The sequence below is a fragment of the Pseudorasbora parva genome, chromosome 11 (genome assembly GCF_024679245.1).
Source record: "Pseudorasbora parva isolate DD20220531a chromosome 11, ASM2467924v1, whole genome shotgun sequence".
Lineage (NCBI taxonomy): Eukaryota > Metazoa > Chordata > Actinopteri > Cypriniformes > Gobionidae > Pseudorasbora > Pseudorasbora parva.
The window spans coordinates 36,754,806-36,773,896 of record NC_090182.1 but is presented as its reverse complement, the minus strand read 5'-3'; the positions used below and the strand labels follow the sequence as shown (position 1 = coordinate 36,773,896).

At 44.0% G+C, this 19,091-nt stretch overlaps 1 long non-coding RNA gene across 1 annotated transcript; it reads right to left on the bottom strand.

Moving 5' to 3' along the window:
* Positions 1 to 204: 204 nt before the first annotated feature.
* On the bottom strand, positions 205 to 16,841 carry LOC137092388 (uncharacterized). Its single transcript, XR_010908262.1, has 4 exons — positions 16,758 to 16,841; positions 16,444 to 16,490; positions 15,829 to 15,921; positions 205 to 340 (listed from the first exon to the last, which is right to left on the bottom strand). It is a non-coding gene; the product is annotated as an uncharacterized lncRNA (long non-coding RNA).
* Positions 16,842 to 19,091: the final 2,250 nt, after the last annotated feature.

Here is a 19,091-nt window from a genome sequence, read left to right as displayed (position 1 = left end):
CATGTTTATAATGGATATATAATGTACATATCATATGCTACACATATTGCAAATTCATTCAGCACTCTTCATTGTGATATATATGTCGTATTTGCAATTAACAGTGATGAAACATTTGATGAAGCGAAAATAACATGTTCAAAATATTTATTCGCACCAGAGTAAGAAAGAAAGAAAGAAAGAAAGAAAGATGATGTTTCAGAAGTATGAGGCAGTGCATAAAGGGAGGCCTCTTCAAAATCAAAACTAATGGCCTTTTCCATCTCTCTGACTGCTGCTCGTCCTGCAGAAAACTCATATCGGCCACACGTGAGACAAATCTTAATCTCCTCTGACATCTCTGAATGGGAAAGAAGGAAGTTGTTTTCATCAGCTCTATGAACCAGTGTAACAGGCTGTGGATTCTAACATAGTGGAACAGCAGAGGTAATGATCTGAATGCAGCATGCAAGACTGATCTGAGCAAACACAGTTTTGTGTATGTAATCAAACGTGACGGCAAACAAGTGAGATACTTATAAGAATCGTAATGCTCTCTTTTCTACTTTGATGTAGATCTATTCTGATGTATGCTGGATATTTTATTTTATTTATTTTTTACATAAGTATATTAAAATTGATAGAATTCCAAATGCATTGCGAATCAATTCCACATGGACATAGAACAAATGTTATACTTTCTACTTATATTATAATGCGTTTTTTTTTGTTTTTTTTGCAGAAAGAAAACAATTTCCTCTCTCTCTCTCTCTCTCTCTCTCTCTCTCTCTCTCTCTCTCTCTCTCTCATTTTTATACAGATGTTGTTTTTTATTTTATTTTTATATTGCTGTGTCTTTTATATAAACACTCTCTTTACAAGTGCAATGCCCCTTCCATTCATAGCAGCTTATGTTCAGTCAATGTGTTTATTACAATGGGACATATTTACCTAACAATTAGCAAAATGTGCCACACAAACAGTTTGAAGGCCAGACATAAATTATAAGGGACATTAGAAAAATTAAACTTCAAAAATTAAGGGCTGGTATCTTTTGTCAAGATTAAAGTAAAATGTATATAGCAGATGCTTGTATTCAACGTAAATTGCATTGCATTCAAAGTTTGAATTAGTTAATAGCCTAGAAATCTAGACTCACCCTAGCGGCAGCACATTTATTTTGCAGCCAGGGTAGTCTACCATCTCTTTGATGATTGTTAGCTGGAAAAAACAAACTCTGTTCAGGCAATGATAAAAATCCATCCAGTTTTTTTTTTTTTTAATCTCCTTATATGTTTTTCGCTGTGACGTCACACGGTCGGACGCCACCTCCCATGATTGTTAATTGGCAGCAGTGTCCCACCCCAGGAGTGACACAGACCAACCCTGAGCGAGCTGTCATAGTCCACCATTGTTGATAAGCTGGAGCAGAATAGCATCTAAGTAATTGTTGTGTTCTGTTCTTGGGTGTAATAATGAACACAACAGTCATTCTGATGTTCCTTAATCCAAACAGTTCAAGACGCAGTGGCTGAGTTCTGTTTTAAAGGGAATATTACCCCGATCAACGTCAATACTTTCATGTTCGCACGAATCATTTCTCACCAGACTGCTTTATAAACGAGTGTCAGTATCAAGCAGGTTTTGCTAAGAAGATGCTTCTGAAAAAAGTGCCTGTCACAACTATTTGTGTTTGTGCTGAATCTCTAGAAGAAGTGAGTGTAAAGTTTTATTAACCTTTATATTAATCTTTGTAAATTGCTTGGACGCTTCATGATGAATGCGTCTAAAGTTTACAGGATAAATTACATTATGGCGTGCTTTCTATGTGAGACGTTCTCAATATAATTCTTATAATCCATGTCTATAATAGGGATGCACCGATACCATTTTTCCAGAACCGATCCGATATTAAAAATGTTGAGTATCGGTCGATACCGATACTAAACCGATCCGATACCAATGCAGTTTTGTCTATGTAGAATTTCTAAGCCTTAGTGTGTAGAATTGAATACATTAGATTAGTGAATAATACAGCAGCAAAAGTTATAAAATCACGAGTGCACAATAATTGTATAAAATCTAAACATTTAGTTGGGAAAAAATAAAGGAAACCACAAAAGTGAATAACTGTAGCTGTAAATCTGGTAAAATATGTTACACAAAATATATTCATGAAAAACAAGTAAATATATTTATAGAAATAGGGCCTATATACTAAGAAATTGCATTTATTTTAAATGTATAGTGCATATTTTTAATGAGGCAGCAACATATAGATCAGAACAAGAAAGGCTATTAATAAGGCTTTCATAGCGCAACAGTAGCATAATACAGAGCGGCACAAAGCGCTTATGTGCATCCCGTGCGCAGGATGATGCGCTTGAAGCAACACGGAGTCACATGCTCACAGCCACAGTCATAGACGCTCACAGCGCGCCGCACTTCGTCCGCATTGAGAAGTTTAAAACAAGATATAGACGCCTAGTATATTTACGCAGTATTCTTATAAGCCGTTTATTTTAACAGTTTAACATTTTAGTTACTGTGTGTGAAAAACAATATAATAATTAGTCCAGTGTTGTGATCTAACTGACACCCGGTAGAAAGTAACACGGTTTACAGCAATAAACGCCAGCAGATAGCCATTTTTTTGAGAAACCAGATCAAACCATTTTGAGAAACAGAAACAATAAATAATCTTGGAAAGTTTCATCGTGTTGAGTGTCGTAACAGAATGTGACAGTTTAAAGCTGAATGGAGAGTGACTGACAGCCGCAGTGGAGGGAAGCATTGACGTGAACTAATCTGTACTCGCATTAAACGATGGAATGGCTTCAGAACACTTATAATATAGTGCATGAATCGTTGATGCTTTATAAGGTTTTTGTGCCTTTTGTGGGGCGCTGGGGCTTAACAATAACACAGAATATTATGCGCACAGTATCGAATTTGGATCGGTCCTGTCTGTCCGATACCCGATCCGGCAAATAATGGCAGATCGGAGCCGATACCGATCCCGAGTATTGGATCGGTGCATCCCTAGTCTATAATGAACAAGAGCTGTGTACGCTGGTGATAAAGTTAATGGAGTGACACTACACTAAGCTTACTTTGGTAGATGGTTTATAATGGTGTCTGTTTCTGATTAAGTAGTAATGTAAAAAAAAAAAAAAAAGAAGTGTTGCAACAGTTATTACACTATATAGATAATGTTACGCATCACTGACAAGCCAACATTTACAGAAAAAAACAAAACGTTTTCATGCCCATTAGCTGTAACATCAATCTGTCAATGAAATAACGTATACATTAGTAAACAAATAGCATTCGTCGCTAACATTACCCTGCTAGTAATGTAGTAAAGTGACATTACATTAACTATCCATTCACATTGTAAAACCCAACAAGTTACGGTAACTCAAACTATTTGAGGAAACGTCTCGGGTTACTATTGTAACCCTTGTTCCCTGAGAGGGAACGAGACACTGCGTCGTCGAGTGACGACACTCTGGGAACGCCCCCAGCGTGACGGCTCTGAAGTATGAATGAAATCAGCCACCAAACCGATTGGTGCAACGTCGTGACGTAACCGGCGACGGCGTACGCGGAAGCTATAAGAAGGCGCCGCCCCAAACAACAGACAGCCTTTGCGATGAAGCGAGCGCTCTACGTGTAGGTGTGGCGACGAGACGCAGTGTCTCGTTCCCTCTCAGGGAACAAGGGTTACAATAGTAACCCGAGACGTTCCCTATATCGAGGGAACTCAACACTGCGTCGTCGAGTGACGACACTCTGGGAACGTCAATACCCACTATGCCACACCGAGACACGCCCATCCTGGTGTGAAGCTGGATCCCAGGCACACTCAGGACGCAAGCACTCTAGCACCCGGCGTAGCCGGGAGGTCCAGCTTATAAAATCTTATAAAGGTGTGTGGATTAGCCCAACCCGCCGCCTCACAAATCTCAATAAGTGAGGCTCCCGAAAGGAGGGCCACCGAGGAGGCCAAGCCCCTCGTAGAGTGAGCCCTCACGGCCATGGGTGAAGGCATATTGCGCACCCGATAAGCCGTGGCTATCGTCTGCACGATCCAGTTACTAATAGTCTGTCTCGCCGCAGGCAACCCTTTCTTAGGGGGGCCAAAGCACACCAGAAGCTGGTCCGATTTCCTCCATTGAGCTGACCTGTCTAGATAGATCCTCAATGCCCTAACCGGGCAGAGCAGGTGCAGCCTAGCTTCCTCTGCCGTCGCGTGAGGCGGAGGATGAAAAGCCTGAAGAAATACCGACCCCATCCCTGAAGAAGGGACCTTGGGCACGTAGCCCGGTCTGGGATGCAAGATAGCCTTCACCCCGCCCGGGGCAAACTCCAAGCAAGTAGGCGTGACCGCCAACGCCTGGAGGTCCCCCACTCTCCTCAGAGAAGTGATGGCGAGGAGAAATGCTACCTTCAGGGTCAGATTTCTCGCCTCAGCCGACTCCAATGGTTCGAAGGGGGCCTCAGCCAACCCCTCCAGAACCACCGCCAGGTCCCAAGCCGGGACTCTGGGATGAGCCGCAGGCCTCAATCTCCTAGCCCCACGGAGAAAACGCACAACCAAGTGGTGTCTACCCAAAGGGCCCCCTTCCAAAGGCGAGTGGAAAGCCCCTATGGCTGCCACATACACCTTCAGAGTGGATGGGGTCAAACCGGCGGAGAAACGGTCTTGGAGGAACTCCAGTACTGAAGCGATTGCGCAGTCAACTGGGTTCACCCCCCTTTCTCTACACCAGCTAGTAAAGACATTCCACTTTAGGCTATACAGTTTCCTCGTAGAGGGAGCCCTAGAGCTGAGAATGGTCTCAACGACCTCTTGTGGCAGACCCTCCTCTAGGTACTGTGCCCCCTCAGAGGCCAGACCCAAAGGTTCCACAACTCTGGCCTGGGGTGGAAAATCACACCCCCTGCCTGAGACAGCAAATCCCTCCTCAGAGGGACCTGCCACGGGGTCCCGTCTAGAAGTGCCACAATGTCGGAGAACCAAGCTCGGGACGGCCACCGGGGTGCCACTAATAGGAGGCTGATGCCCTCCCGGCGGACTCGCTCTAGAACTCCCGGGAGCAGAATGATCGGGGGAAATGCGTACAGACGCTGCCTCGGCCACGTCTGTGTCATGGCATCCAGCCCTAACGGGGCCGGAGGCCTGAGGCTGAACCACAGTGGGCAGTGGGTCGTTTCTACGGAAGCAAACAGATCCACTTCCACTGGGCCGAACCTCTCGCACATGGCCTCCACCACCTCTGGATGGAGCCGCCACTCCCCGGGCCTCAGCCCCTGCCTCGACAGGACATCCGCTCCCTGGTTCTGGTCCCCTGGGACATACATCGCTCTGAGAGACGACAGTTTCCCCTGGGACCACAGGAGGATCTGAAGCGCCAATTTGCATAGTGGGCGTGACCTCAGACCCCCCTGGTGATTGAGATACGATACCACCGACGTATTGTCGGATCGTATCAGGACATGGTGGCCGTGAAGGTCTGGGAGAAAGCTCCTCAAAGCTTTGTAAACCGCCAACATTTCCAAGCAATTTATGTGCCAGGAGGAATGTTGGGGTCCCCACGAACCCCTCATGAACCGGCCTTCCATGACCGCGCCCCAGCCCGTGAGGGAGGCGTCTGTTGAAAGGATCTTCCTGCAACATAACGCTCCTAACACAGGCCCCTGGGACAGGAACCTCGGATCCTTCCATATAACGAGGGAACGAAGGCATCTGCGCGTTACCCTGATCATACGGAAAGGTTTTCCCCTCGAGGAAAACCCCTTGGTTCCTAGCCACCACTGGAGGGGCCTCATGTATAGCAGACCCAAGGGAATTACGTTGGATGCTGCTGCCATGAGTCCCAGCAGTCTCTGAAACTGCTTCACAGTGCGGCTGTGGCCTAGCTTCACCCTTGAGACCTCCGCCAGTATAGAACCCACCCGTGCGGGAGACATGCTCGCTCGCATCGAGGTTGAGTCCCATACCACCCCGAGGAACGTAGTCCTCTGGGCGGGTATCAACACGCTCTTGGCCGTGTTCAGTCTCAGCCCCAAGCACCTGAGATGGGCTAAAACGACATCTCGATGCCGAATCGCCATCTCGCGCGACTTTGCCATAATGAGCCAGTCGTCGATGTAATTCAGCACACGGATGCCCTGCAGCCTCATAGGGGCCAGAGCTGCATCCATGCACTTCGTGAAGGTGCGAGGGGAAAGAGCTAGACCGAAAGGAAGCACCCGATATTGGTACGCTTCGCCCCCGAAAGCGAACCTCAGGAACTTCCTGTGGGCAGGAAGGATGGAGACATGAAAGTATGCGTCCTTTAGATCTATCGTGACGAACCAGTCCTCGAACTGGATCAGATTCACGATCATTTGAATTGTGAGCATCTTGAACCTGAATCTCCTCAGAGACCGATTCAAGTACCTCAGATCTAATATTGGACGTAAGCCTCCACCCTTTTTGGGAACAATGAAATAACGGCTGTAAAAGCCCGACTCCCTGTCTGGCGGAGGGATCTTTTCTATCGCCCCCTTGACCAGCAGAGACTGTACTTCTTGTTCCATAACCTGCCTCTGGGCCGGGGGGACCACAGTCCAGACCACCCCGCTGAACTTCGGTGGTGGAACTCTGAACTGCAATCTGTACCCCCTTCCCACTGTACTCAGGACCCAAGCAGAAATATTCGGGAGGCACATCCATGCGCCGATATATTCTACTAGGGGAACCAGCCTCTCGAGGCTGGTCTCTGGTACCCACCGAACCCCCTGCCCGACCCCCTGAAGCGGCCACCCGGCAGAGCTTAGTCGGGGAGGATTTTCGGTGTGCGCACGCATTCGCTGCCCCGCCGCAGGTCGATTTTGAGGCGGCTGGGACAGCGCACGTACGCGGGAAAACGATGAGGCCCGAAGCGTTGTTAACGGCGGGAACACAACATCGATTTCCCCAGAGCTGCGGGCTCGGAACGACCTCGGTCGTCCGCCCCCGGGAGGGCCAGCTCTGAGCGATCCCGCCGCAGCTAGGACCGCTTGCCAGAAGCCTTCTTCGCCTGAAGGACTTCCCTCAAGTCGCCCTTCGGCTTAGAAGACTTCTGGCGAGAACGTCGCCTCCTTTGCCAGGCTCCCTCGGGAGGGGCGCGGGAAGCGACGCTCTCCTTTTGCGCCTGTCTGTGGGCGCTGGTGGAGGGCCGGGACTGGCCACCAGAGACCTCCCTGCTGGCTACCGGAGGCCCCTGGCGGCGAGGGAGATACTGCCGGAAAGCCGCCGACTGTTTCCTCACCTCCTGGAATCTCTCGACAACGCTATTGACTGCGTCGCCGAAGAGACCCACAGGAGCTATCGGGGAATCCAGAAGGAAGGATTTCTCCTTCTCCTTCATCCCCGACAGGTTTAACCAAAGGTGCCTCTCCAGGCACACCATGCCAGCCATAGAGCGGCCGATAGCACGGGCCGTCTCTTTGGTGACGCGGAGAGACAAGTCGGTAGCTTTCCGCAGCTCTGTAATATCGTCCGGAGACGGACCCTCTCCCTCATCGAGCTCTTTGAGGAGCTCAGCTTGGTATGCCTGCAGTACCGCCATGGTGTGCAGGCAACTACCAGCTCTACCGGCCGCTCGATAAGCCCTGCCCACCAGGGACGACGTGTCCCTGCATGGCTTGGTGGGCAGGACAGGGGCTTTCAGGGACGCTGCTGCCTCGGGAGACAGATAGCTCGCTAGTGCCTCCTCGACGCGAGGCAGCGTCCCATAACCAGCCTCAGCCGCACCCACGACACACCCGAAGTCAAGAACTGGGGGTGTCGATAGGCGCGATGAGTATGGTTTTCCCCATGATTTGCACAACTCATTGTGCAAATCCGGGAAAAACGGCAAGCCCCTGCGTGGCGGCTGAGCACGCTTTTTGAAGAAGCGTCCATCCAACCTGCTCACAGGCTGGACTTCCACCTCTTCCTGTGGCCAGTCGATACTGAGTTTGGCCACAGCACGTGTCAGCACGTCCACCAGCTCTTCTTGAGCGGGAGAGTGAAGAGGTGAATTCACCTGCACTCCGCCCGCCTCCAGGCTGAACTGATCTGATCCCTCGGAATCAGACAGCATCAGCACTGGGTTATCGACCTCGTGGGAAGAAGCCGCAGCGCGGGCTTCCTCACGAGGCGGAAGAGCGTCTGAATCATCGGACGAGGATTGGGAAGATGCCTCAGCATGCCCGCCTCCCGTCGCGAGATCCAGTTGTGAGCCCCAGGATCTACGCCGCCGCGCTGCCTCAACAGACGCGGGACCAGACCCACGGGGCTCGCGAGCCTGACCGCCTTCGGTGAAGACGGCCAGCCGTGAGCGCAGCACCCGGAGCGGCAGCCTCTCACACTCGCTGCAGGCGGCACCCTCAAGCGCCGCCTGAGCGTGCTGCGCTCCGAGACACTGCACACACAGCTGGTGTGTGTCCGAGCCCGTAATGAAGCGCGGGCACGGATGAACACACCTTCTAAACTGCTCGCTTGCCATGCTTTCTCAGAGAGGGACTGATAATCAGACAGACAACAGTAAATAGACAAACAATATTCACACAGAGCGCCTCGCTGAAGAGCAAAGACTGTCTGTTGTTTGGGGCGGCGCCTTCTTATAGCTTCCGCGTACGCCGTCGCCGGTTACGTCACGACGTTGCACCAATCGGTTTGGTGGCTGATTTCATTCATACTTCAGAGCCGTCACGCTGGGGGCGTTCCCAGAGTGTCGTCACTCGACGACGCAGTGTTGAGTTCCCTCGATATAGGGAACCGATCGCTTCAAACCAATTAAGTTTTAAAACCATTAAGTATGAGTACTGAAAACTCATATACATTGAGTTAAATTAACTTATATTTTAGTGTTGTTCTGGTCAATCATTAGAGTAAACTGAACTTAAGATTTTAAGTTAATTTTATTATTCAGTTTGAATTCAGGTAACAAATCTAACTAAGTCTTAACAACTACATGGTTACTTAAATGGTTTTAGGAAACCGATTGTGGCAAATGGTTTAAGTTCATCAAACTCAAAATGATTAAAGGGTTACTTCAGCGATTACCATATGGCTTTGTATCAATAGAAACCCTGGAGTATATTCAAATGATTGTGCTTTCCCCCCTCATATCCCCCTGAGACAAGAGATTTATGCATTTTATTTCCGGAAAAATTCCTCCTATGACGCAAATTGACGATATTTGCATCATAGGAGGAATGTTTGACCAAAGGCTAAAGACTAAAGCCAGCAGAGGGAGCCATTTCCACATGTTTTGAACCCGCGCATGGCAGGGCTGGACTGGGGCTAAAATTCGGCTCTGACATACCCAGCAAATCCGGCCCATGAGTTCCCCGTGAATGTTTTTGCTGGGGTTGGGGCCTTAAATTGGAGTATGTAAATAAAACTAGGACAATGGCAAATAATTATAGATATTATCGAATTTGCTGCAAATGCAGATAAACTTAATATTGCTTTTTTGTCACACAGAAATGCGTTTGGCAGTAAAGCACTGATGATTTTGACCTAGGATGCATTAAAGTAAATTTACTGCATTTAAATGCTGTCGTCATCATCATTTACTCACTAAGTGATGTCAAGTCCTTTCAAACCTGTATGACTTCTGTGAAACACAAAATAAGATGTTTTGAAGAATGTTGGCAACCAAGCCATTTTGGTTTGGCTACCATTTGAATATTGTATGAACAAAAAAACAGACTCCAATTATTTTATTTTATGCTACACAGAAATAAATTCATTTTGGTTTGGATTAGGGTGAGTAAATGATCACATTTTTGGGTTGAACAATCATATTTTTCAAGAGTTAACACGTCATTTAAGTAAGACACTGATATCTATCTTTCATGAGGCTATTAAATTTAATTAAATCTATTAAAAAAGCTTTGTCCTTAATTCATGGGATCCAGACTTTAAAACAGTTCTATAGACTGTAGTTTAACTGTAGGCCAGTTTCATTTAAATATAAGATCATGGTAGTCACAGAGTTAAAAACATAGACTGTAAAAATCTTGCTCCTCATTATATGGGTATATGGTTTCTAAAACTATATAAAAAATATATAATAAAATATTAGATTTGTAAGTAAAAAAACAAAAAGTAAATACAAAATACAAGAAAATACAAAAACAGCCTCTATAAAAGTGAATTATATTCTGCAATATTAAACTATGTAATATGGCAACATTTTTAATAAATGTTTCTTTCAAAAAACCACATTTCTTCGCTGTTAGCTGCAATGTAAATTGTGGTTCTGCTAAAGTGAAATGTTTGTGCATAATGCCGTTTTCCACTTTACTTTGACATGAATAGGCTACATGCTCGCGGCTGTTTTCAGCTGATTCACCACAGAACCTGTAATGTTTCCATATCACACGATTGTATAAAACAAAATAAGTCAGTGCCGTTCATAGAGCAGTATTTACACACAGCGTACATTCGTCAGCGGCTGTGCTGTGCGGATATTCGCCTTTGCAGTTCCATGCGCTCAAATAATAAATAAATAAATAAATAAATAAATAAATAAATAAATAAATAAATAAATAAATAAATAAATAAATAGAAAAAGCGCTTAAGGAGGGGAGGTCTCTCTCGCTTCGGCTTGTCAGTTCAGAAGACAAACCACTGGGCCGGTGTCGCTGCATGTTGTCAGTGGTACAAAAAAAAAATAATTAAAAACAATATACCGGCCCCAAAGTGCATCGGCCCACCGGGTAAATGCCCAGTATGCCAGATTACCAGTCCAGCCCTGGCACATGGGGGATGGGAGATCACACTCAGAGCTTAGCTGGCAGCTACAGGCACTCATTTAAACGGAGCTATGGTGAGCAATGTAAATCTTTTAACTTCTTGAATTAATTTCTATGAAAGTTAAGCTTGCAAAGGCATGAACTGAAACGCGCCAGACTTAACTTGCGTTGTGAATGTATGCTGCGAGTGTAGTCGCGAATACGTCAACTCTCATCACGAGAATTCATCAGCTCATTTATCTGACTCCTGCAGTTAGTGCTCAGTGCTGTGATACTCACGCGGTGACTCACTCATTATATTGAACAGACATGTTCAGTTTTTAATTGTAGTGTCTTCTCCAACTCAGTCACAGTAATCAAGTTGGTGGCTTTGGGAATGGCCTCACAGGGAAGCGAAGCATTCTGGGAATTGTAGTATTTCATCCCCATGAGTCAAAAATACATTTTCTGTCTTTTCTCAGTCTAGAAGGCACCAAATTAAAAAATAATTTCACATTTCTACTACATTGATGACCCCAGTTTAAATACAGATTCATCTTCCCAGCGCTGAAGTACCCCTTTAAGTTACATAAGACTAAGCACAACCTAACATTGGTACAAAATGATGACCAAACAGGAGGGTATTCTTAAGAAATTTATTGAAATACACATTTACATCAGAAATACAGTATGCAATATATTCAAAAATATAACATTAAAATGATCTTTTCAGACTTTTTCACCAAATAAAACAGCACAAACATGTTTTAAAAACGTCATAACATTTAAATGTTGGCAGCATGGCCCCCTGAGGGCACCAAAGGAAGATGGGTACCGAATGCTGAGGTAAGCACCGCCTTCCTTCGGAGGGGATCACCCTCATCGTCCTGACCCGTCTGGCATCAGGACTTCTTCGACGAGGCCTTCTTGACGATAATGACTGTCCTCAGATCAGCCCTACCCCTCGAAGACCTCAGGCTTGTTCGACTTCACCTAGCGTTGCGCAGACCGATCGGCGGCTAACTTGAAGCGGTGCATGCCGGTTAGAAATATTGTCCGACTTGAGGCAGCGCTGACGGCACGTGACTGTGACGTATGTCAACATAGTACCGCGAGAGCGATTCGAGTGTAGCCGCTGATGCAGCCGCTGCAGATTCTCAAGGGGGACTGCAGGAGGCTGCTCGAGCTCTGATGACGACACAGCTGATCCACGATTGGCCGATTCACCGCATGACAGCGATCACGTGCGTTTCGTGTTTATTCTAAAACCTTATGTTATGCTAATGCTCAAAAATCATTAATTTATAACAGTAAAACCTCTTTTCATGTTGTCGCGATGTTATATTGTCATGTTTATCAAACTAAAACTGATAAAACCCATTGACAAGACTTCATTGATAGTGTAGGTTTATATTTGAACTTTAATCTTGTCCAAATAGACGCTTTATTAAACAGTACATAAAGTATTGGATGAAAATATCATTTGAAACATCTGTGTATTTGAGAAATACTGCATTTATTTTAACTTCAGCTGTGATAAAGTTTGCAAACGCAGTGCAAGCGTCACCACGGGAAGTAGAAAGTGTCCGACTTCACGTCTCCGTCTGCAGCTCCTCCCCGACTGCACTCGGGGAGCTAATTCAGCTGACTGTCTAAGCTCATTAATACCCACCATGCCGAAGTTGTCTTTAATGGCTTGGTGGGTAATGTTGGGGCTTTTAGGGACGATACGGCTGAAGGCGAGAGATGGCTCGTGAGCGTCTCTTCAACCTTAGGCATCGCCCCATAACCCTACTGCTTCAGCCCTAGTATATTGCTATACGTAGATGCTCTGCCGCACGGGACGGTAAGAAGCGCTCATCTAATTTGCTCTTTCTTTGATGAGGCTCTGATCTTTCAACCGGCCAGTCAATATTTAACCTGGCCACCGCCCTCGTGAGCACCTCAACTAGCTCCTCACCAGCAGGTGACAGAAGTGGCGAATCTTCAGTTGCGATGCTCTCAACGTCCACCTCCTCAGAGCTGGATAGTTGGAGCACCATTGCCCCGCCCGGGGAGGAAGAAACCGCAGGGCGGGCTTCCAAACCCAGAGACGAGGCACTGGATCTCACAGGTGAAGGCTGAGATAAGGCTGGGCCCATCTCAAACCCCTCTGTGAGATCCGTTTGTGAACCCCACGACTAAAGCCACCGCTCTACCTCAGCAGCAGTGGGACCCGAGCCGCTGGGAACAGGAGCCAATGCACCCTCCTCGAAGAGTGCCTGGCAGGAGCGCAGTGTTCTTAATGGAAGCCGCTCACAATGCTTGCAAGCAGCCCCCTCGAGAGCTGCCTGGGCATGGTGCACTCCTAAACAGACAACGCACATAGAATGTGTATCCCCACCCATGATGTAACGAGGGCAGGGATGAACACATCTAGTGAATTGCTGTTCACTCGCCATTGTTCTCTTTCTTTTTTTCTTTTATGTTATATATATTTAAAGGGATACTTCACCGTTTTTTCATATTAAACTATGTTATTCCCTTAACTAAGATGAGTTGATACATACCTCTGTCGTCTGAGTGCGTGCACTTAATCTCTCTGACGCGGGGTGACATTCTGATAGCATTTAGCTTAGCACACTAATCACAGTTCATTCCTATGGAACCAAATCAACTCCACGTTTCCCCTATTTAAATACAGTTACACGAATAGTTGGACGATCAAGTATGGTGACACAAAATAATACGTGGCACTTTTTTAACCGAGTTAAAAAGGAGAACTATAATGTATGGCGGAATAGCACTTCTGAGAGTACTTCAACTAGGCGCAGTAAAAAGTCCCGGCCGAAACATCCTCCCTCACATCTCCCCCTCCCTCTCTCATTTCCGTAAATAGAACCAACGTGATCTGCACGCCTGCATCAGTAGTAGTTTGAGCAGAGTTGACGAAGTACCAGTTTGTAGGAAGATAGTTTGAACAATCATGGTTATAATGTGCGTCGTAAAGGGTTGTGAGAACAAGGCAAAGGTATTTAGTGCCGTCATGTTTCACAGATTTCGGCGGAAAGCTTGGTTAGCTGATTTGAACATTGATGCAACAACATCGCTGGAGATTCTGAAGAAATGGCGTGTTTGCTCCGAGCATTTCACATATTACCATATCGACATTAAAGCCTATAGTGTAAGGGGAGTTTTTATGTTTATTTTCTCACTGCGGTTGCAGGTTTCTATATTGAGAGGTTCATCTCATAAAATCTGTTTGTTTGTTTTTATGATGTTCTCGTGAATGTTCCATCTGTAATATTAAACGTTGCTATGTTAAAGTATACTAATATTGGCTTTTGTCTTTTACTTAAGATCACTTGGAAAGCTGACACAGTGCCTGTTGATTTGGTGACACTAAGTTATAACGTTACACTACGGGCTTAGGCTTATACTTCATTTTTATTTCTGAGCTCACTTCTCAAGTACATCAAACAGTCAAAAACTCTGTATTGCCTGTCTCACAAGCGCACTGATTTCGCAGCAAAGTTACTTGTGTTTACTAGGTTAAACACCACAAAAGTTTGATAAGCTAAGGTTACTGCCACCTGCACTTCAGGACAACCAAATACCATGCAAACGGACACTTACAGTGTTAGGTGATGATCCACTTTGTTGTGTTCTTGCTTTGATTATTGTCAGTGTGGCAGAATCCTTTAGGCGTAATCCTGTGGAGTTATAGTCCGCCTGTGTGACATGCTCGGAGCAAACACGCCATTTCTTCAGAATCTCCAGCGATGTTGTTGCATCAATGTTCAAAGCAGCTAACCAAGCTTTCCGCCGAAATCGGTGAAACATGACGGCACTAAATACCTTCGCCTTGTTCTCACAACCCTTTACGACGCACATTATAACCATGATTGTTCAAACTATCTTCCTACAAACTAGTACTTCGTCAACTCTGCTCAAACTACTACTGATGCAGGAGTGCAGATCACGTTGGTTCTATTTACGGAAATGAGAGTAGGAGGGGGAGATGTGAGGGAGGATGTTTCGGCCGGGACTTTTTACTGCGCCGAGTTGAAGTACTCTCAGAAGTGCTATTCCGCCATACATTATAGTTCTCCTTTTTAACTCGGTTAAAAAACCGCCACGTTTTATTTTGTGTCACCATACTTGATCGTCCAACTATTCGTGTAACTGTATTTAAATAGGGGAAACGTGGAGTTGATTGGTTGCTTCTAACTTGATCTCTGTTTGGTACCATAGGAATGAACTGTGATTAGTGTGCTAAGCTAAATGCTATCAGAATGTCACCGCGCGTCAGAGAGATTAAGTGCACGCACTTAGACGACAGAGGTATGTATCAACTCATCTTAGTTAAGGGAATAACATAGTTTAATATGAAAAAACGGTGAAGTATCCCTTTAACAAATGTGGAAAACTCCTGTCTAGTTTTTTACTAAGGACAGACAAAAACACCAAATATGACAGACTTACTGAAGGCACAGAAGCTAGTTTCTGTTTGTGTTCGCGGGTGCTTTATAATTTCCGGGTCTATGACGTCACCCGCCTATGACGTTCCGTCTTCCGATTGGACTGATTCGTCACGCGCTTCATGACGCAATCACGCAGAGGCGTTCTCACAGCGTTTCGACGCAGTTCGAGTTCCCTGATAGGGAACATAATTGATGCGATGATGAAGTCCGGTGTTGCACAAGCGTTTTGAATAACGAGAGGATATTTTTCTTACACTAACCCATTGATTCAATTCAGAAGGCCTTTATTACCCCCCTGGAGCCATATGGAGCACTTTTATAATGGATGGATGCACTTTTTTTAGGCTACAAATTTTGGGCTGCCATTAACTGCCATTATAAAGCTTGGAAAAGCCAGGACATGTATTAATATAACTCTGATTGTATTTGTTTGTTTGGAACAACATGAGGGTTAGTAATTCATGAATCATGCCAGAATTTGTATTGGCAAGTGGACTATTCATTTAAGACAACTTGAATGAGCAACTATCAGTCACCGTACCCACACCATGCATTTATTCTGATGGCAGCTAAAAGGTTAACATGTTGCTAAATGAATGTAATGTAGTTTTGACATGTGTCCTACCTTGTGTCTTGAAAACATCTGCTGACTCTTCTTTTTAAACAGTAATAGACCTGCCAGGATCGTAGTTCAAAGGACATCAATGCCATTTTTGTCCTTGAAGACAAAATACAAAATTATTAGGGTAATTTAACTCACAACTTAGCAACATTCATGGACAGTTTATTTTTATGATTCATGACAAGACTTCTTTCAACCACTGCAAATCTAGCATTGCCAATTACCTGACACCTTTACAAACCCAAGGCAACTTCAGGATAACTGCCAGTGAAAATATAACACAAAATAAAATGTTTCTGTTCATATTAGGAAAGTCGACTATAACCAGAACTTTCAAAACTTGACCAGTATTCTCCTGAAGCAATAAAACATGACTTTGAATGATAGATAGACTGGACTTTGGACTTTAAGCTTTTAAAAAATATTATTGCTTCAGAAGAGTTGCCAGTTGTGCTAAAAGACATTTCTGGTCATAATTACATTTGCAAAAATAGCAATTCATCCAAAAATTTTAATTGAATGACAATTTCTATATTTTAATAACTGTTCATAACGGTATAATTTGTATTTTGCACAGTACAAAATCCCATTGATTTGTTCAATGTTAATTCTACTTACTCATGGTATTGTAGCCATGTTGCTGCCATTGCACCTTCGTCTTTGCTCTGAAAAGATTTAAAAGCATGGCAACAATGTTTAGTGTGAGTTTCAAATGAGAAAACGTCATGAGGAACAAATAACAGTTTAAAATGTTAACTAACGTTAGCTAAACAGGATCTAAAATGCTCATCGGTCACTTAGTTCAACCCGGAGCTTCAGCTGCTTTAGTCAAATTAACTAGCATCACACATGATAAAGGAAAAGAAAATCGATTAACAATATGTTTGAAACGGTTATAATATAAGAAATGGGTGAGTTTGCATTAACGTTACCTTTTGCTTTAGTTACTGTGGCTCGAGAGTGATGTGGAAAGATGCCCAGCGGTCTCAAAAGTCAGCGTTTATCTGTCTGACTGTGAGAAAGCACAACAAAAATATATATTTTTTTAATTCCCCAATGACAAACTGGGGTGTAAAACAGCATATTTAACTCCAAACGTTAACATTACTGTTGATAACACTGATAGCGCGTTTGCTCCTGATGTTAACTGTTAGATTGTTTGCTAGATAACTTTACACACAACATTACTGAGCTGGTTAATCTTCGGATAAACATAAAAGAGGTACGAGAATAACATGGAACACGTTTAAACATGCCCAAAATATGAATAAATAAGTTTGAAACGCTTACCTGTTGTTTTTCTTGACTGTAGCGCGAGCCGTCCTGCTGTGACTGAAGGAGGGGAAATGGTGCAAATTTTGTTGCCTCGGGAACTCACTGGGATGATACTTTGACATGAGTAAATATAATTACTTTAAAAGGGCTTAATGTAAGACGGTATAGGCTTAATATGAAGTAGATTGATGTATTTACTATTGTTTATTTATTTATTTGATCAACTTTTAGTTATTTAATTAGCCATAGATGCAAAATACTAGATTAAATAAATATCTGTAACTTAAACCATTAGAGTTAAAAAGTTCTAGTAACTTATTTAGATTGAGGTTTGCAATAATATGTTTTTAAGTTAACATCACACATATTTCTTAAGTTGAATTAACTTTTTTGGTAACATTAATTAATTTATTTAGTGAATTTTGTTAGGTTTTATAGTGCAGAAATGTTCTGCTTAAGACTTAATTGTCAAACTTCATTGGGGTCGTCATTCTTCATACGGTTGCACAGATGTGCCCTCAAAGACCTTTGAAATTCTCCAAATTATTCCCTCAACTGTTGCCAAGGCAACACTCCTAGCCCCACAGAACAAAGGGGCGTGGTGAGCAAAGCTAATTATCATTTAAAGTCGTATGCACTGAAATGGCTTGCTGAAAACAGAGCTGTTTTTGAGGTAAAAGGGAAAATTTGTGTTTTCTTACAAAACTAATGATAATTTTTAATTAATGTATATTAGTTGTTTTCATTAGTATTTTTCATTTAGACACTAAAGAATAATATGATTTCATTGGCCAGATACAGCAAAAGTTAAATCTATCAACTAGCTTTGCTTCCCCTTCTTCGTTGCTCTGGTTGGTTGAAACATTATCCTATTGTTTGCAGAGGGAATTTGAAAAACAACCGCTTATCCTGCCTCTCGGATTGAGCCCTGCCAATGGTGAGTTCCCAGACCCAAATGTTGATGTGGGTCTGGCTTGTTAGGCTAATTAGTTTATGTATTCCAATGGAATTAAACCAGTGACCTTATCGTGGTCAGTGTCAGTGTTGTGCTCTGATATGTGCTACTCAGCTAGAAACAAGGCATTTCATGTTAAAGAGTTGATTGTCATGCTAAACGTGGCCAATTTTTTTTTTTTTTTTTTAATTACTAGTTAATTACTTGTATGGACACTTATCCCGGATGAACTCCTGCTCAACAAGCTTCGTTCGGGTTACAGGTGCTGCCGACAGGGCTTCGTTTTTAGACCACAAAATCAACAATGTCACTAAAGAAGTGTGTTTTTGGTTTTCAGGGAAAGATCACCTTGTTCAGTTCAGCTTCCCAAATAACCTATTGTTAAGGTAACAGTGGATGCAGTTTTTGTTTCTCTGGGGCAGCAACAAGAGTTCTGCAAATGTGACTGTTTGTTCCCGGTCACGAGTCGTAATCGCAGCCGGTGAGGGAAACTGCATCAAATGTCTTTGTTTTGTTGACATTCGGTGTATAATATTGTACAAACGTTAACATAGAAAGTTATCCAGGAAGGGATAATGTCATGTATGTACTATGTGTGCATGAGTGTGTCTATTTAGCTCCGCTCACTGCACTCCTTCAGCTGTTTTCAGAAGAGTCAGTACGTTTATCTGTCTTTCATCTGAGAAAATGAAATACTTATTTGAGAAATGAAGGATACAATACTACTTTGTATGGCTGAAACTGTGTGTGTTACCCCCTTTAAATAAATTAGATTTAATTCACCAGTATGCCCACAGCTGGAACTTTATTCAAATTAATGTTCAACCACATTCCTAATATTGGAATCCGAAGTCAGCTTAATGTGTTCTATTACAACCAGGAACTGCACAGTATTTTGTAATCTTCAATGGCATATTTATTGCTTGGTTGCTCGATCCAGTTTAGCGCTTATACCGTAGGCCTATGTTATTTACCTATTACATGGCATGCACGAATCAGTGGACAGGGCTACAGAATTAGTCGTTGAGGCACCGTT